This window comes from Ochlerotatus camptorhynchus, unplaced genomic scaffold (assembly GCF_037179485.1).
Source record: "Ochlerotatus camptorhynchus isolate MF236.1 unplaced genomic scaffold, CSIRO-AGI_Acam_v1.1 ptg000476l, whole genome shotgun sequence".
In the NCBI taxonomy this organism is placed as follows: Eukaryota; Metazoa; Arthropoda; class Insecta; order Diptera; family Culicidae; genus Ochlerotatus; species Ochlerotatus camptorhynchus.
In genome coordinates, this window is record NW_027040962.1 from 136548 (window position 1) to 139683 (window position 3136).

The following is a 3136-nucleotide window of genomic DNA, read 5'->3' on the forward strand; positions in this document are numbered from 1 at the left end:
GGAAGATTATAGTCGCCTAACGCTAGAACAACGTCATCGTCTTGAAGTTTATCGCAAACCTTTCGGATTGCGTCGGCGTGAGCAGAGTACATTTCAGGACTGGAATTTGGTCGAAGGTATATTCCAAAGACGTATACCGAACGGTTTTTTTAGTTGTTACCGCACAACGGTCTGCTCAAGCTGCTCACAGTCGGCCACTGATACTGCGCAGCACTGATGACTCGTTTTGACGGCGATTAGTACACCACCACCCCTCGATAGTTGGCTCGTAAGTTCACTACGATCGCATCTGAAAATTGCATAATTTGACGACAGTTCTCCATCCTTTATGTCTTGTCGCAGCCAAGTCTCTGTTAGCACGATAACATCGTAGTCGCAGCTCGATAGAAGCAATCGCAGCTCGTTCGTTTTGGTACGCAGGCCTCTTAAGTTTTGGTAGTAGATGGATGTAAACTGATCGGTTGAATGGGCATCGTCGTCAATACTAGCAATCACGTCATTGTCACATGCTGCACGTTCGCTGAAACTCGGAGAACCATTATGCAGGGAACAAGTTGAGAGAAGTGGATACTTGCCTGACAGTGCAGGCTGGAGGACCCCTTCACCTGACCCAAACACAGGGCCGGGACGACTGCTGAACGATGGCTGGATGTGCTCGACTGTGATGGGGGGCTCGGGGTCCTCCAATGTACTGAAAAGTAGGCGTCCCGGATGTTGTTTGGTAACATTGGAGCTCGTTATCACGGCTCTTGGGGGTGTTGGATGATGACAGTTGTCCGCTAGGCTCGCATTGCTGCGTTGTGCTGAACTGGAGGTATTGAAGCTGCGGGATTGAAGATTTTCAACGTACGAATTGTTCATGTCGGAATGGTACTTGCCTGAGAGGGCAGCTTGGAAGACCCCGCCTCCAGAGCTGAACACAGGGCCAGGACGACTTTGACGCTGGTCGTTGGACTCAGGATGCAGCACGACTGTGTCAGACGGATGAGGGTCTTCCTTAGAGCTTGTTACGATGCGTCCTGGGATGAAAGAGTGGTCTATGATGATTTGTGAAGACGGGCAGAGGGTCCATTTTTTTGGTTCGGCTGAAACATGCGGACTGTTATTCCATCAGGCCAGTACCACGGATCGCCGACTACTCCCGATACTGCTTTGCAAACGGTCACTTTGAAAGAGACAAATGAAAGGTCTTCCATACTCTTTCCTCGGGGAACTAGCTTGATGATTTTGAGTTGAGACGAATCAACATTAGAGATGTCCTGGACATGCTGCTTCAAGTCATTCTCATTTTGTTCTGGTGCGAAGGGAGTCACGTAGAAAGAAACCATGTCGTTCACATTCTGGTCTTTCTTTGCGATTCGCAGGGATGTGATGCTCGGTCTGGTATTGCTGCCAGGTTGTATGCGGGACCTTGTGCTATCTACTGCAGAGTCGATGCGAGACCCATTGCCTTCGTCATGGGGATCGATGTTGATGAGGGGAGCCGGATTGTCGACGGTCAAAGGTTTCGGTTCATGAGTTGGAGTGGATTGCGTTGAACCATTCAAACGAGATGCATTATTGCCAGCAGGTCCGGAACTTGAGGACGGTTGGCTTGGCAGTATCCGCACCCGCTTGTTGGAACCGATCACGAACTTTTCCGTTGGTTGAGCAATTGTGGAGCTGATTTCGTCGAGTATCTCGAAGAATGACGTCTCTTCGCAAGACCTTGAACGATTGATAGGATCTTCCGAAGTGTCGTCAAGAGTAAGTTGATCCAGGTCGTGTAGGAAAGTTGATTGGTGTGTTTGCTTCGTTTGTTGTTGTTTGCCGTAGATTGTTTTGTTGATTTTACGAAGATTCTCATCATAATTTCCTAGCCGAGTGTCCATTGAATCTGTTCGTATTAAAAGCTCGCGGAGGGCTTTCATAATCGTTTTTTCACGGTCGTAAACGGCAGGCTCGAAATTTAAGCGGCAAGCGTTGCAGAACCAATAGAGTCCAACATTCGCGGTCCAAGATGCATATTGAACCTTAGTTAGCCCTATGCAAGTGTGATGGAATGTCGTGCCACACGTTCCACTGCACGTTATTACCCTACCCGAGTTCAAGGGTCGCGGGCAAACCTGGCATGTATCGATTTAGTGGCGACGATGAAAACTGCTTTGTTCCAATCCTCCGCAATACGACGGTAGTTGGGAAGCGCCAAAATGTAGGCTAAGTTCGTGTATGGTCAACGTGTACGCTTCCGAAGTTTGTTGAAAGATGGCGTTTTGAACGAAAAAGCGCGAGCGTAAGTGAATGAGCGAATGCAACAAAGGCGAGTCACTGGACTGGTGTCACAAAGTAAACACCGTGAAAAGTCAGGCACGGTTCACTGTCACTATTCACTATCGCTGGTATGGGAAGGATCAACCATCAGGACATACACAAATCCTTTGTCAATAATTAACAGTGCACAAAAACATACAAAAAAACAGTTTAAAATTTCGTAAACAAACACCGGAGACCGACGACCGAGACGTGTTGCTAGTGTGCCATGAATATAATAACAATTTCACATATAATAAGATGCAGCTCTATGTCTCCTCAGCTCCCAATAAAAGGTGGATGTAACACTGAAATGTCAAGATTATATTAAGCATATACATATTTTTAGCTCGAATGATAGGGGAAAAGTTGGCTTCGGCAATACCTTAACCTATTATCGTCAGGGGGTAAACAACGTCCTTAAGAGCTCAATTTTGGCATGTGGATACATTGTGTTTCAGAGCAACTATTGGCCAAATTTGAGTGCTCTTTGACTTTGTTTACCCTCCTGACGATAATAGGTTAAGGTATTGCCGAGGCCAACATTTTCCCTACTTGATTTTTTTAAAAATGAAAAAAAGAATGATTTAAACTAACAAGACTAAAAATAAAATGGAAATCCAATTTCATCTAAAGGATGTCATGCATGACGAGAAATAGCCTGCAAAAAATAGATGCATGTAATGTTTTCTATTCTTGTTGCTAGCTCTGCTTAATCAGTTTCATTTCAATTTCGATGACTAATGCAATTTAATTTAAATATATAAATAATCCAGTTAATATTGATAAAATTGATTTTGTAGTATTCTGTAGAAGGTTAATTATTTTAATTTTTGTATTTTAATTT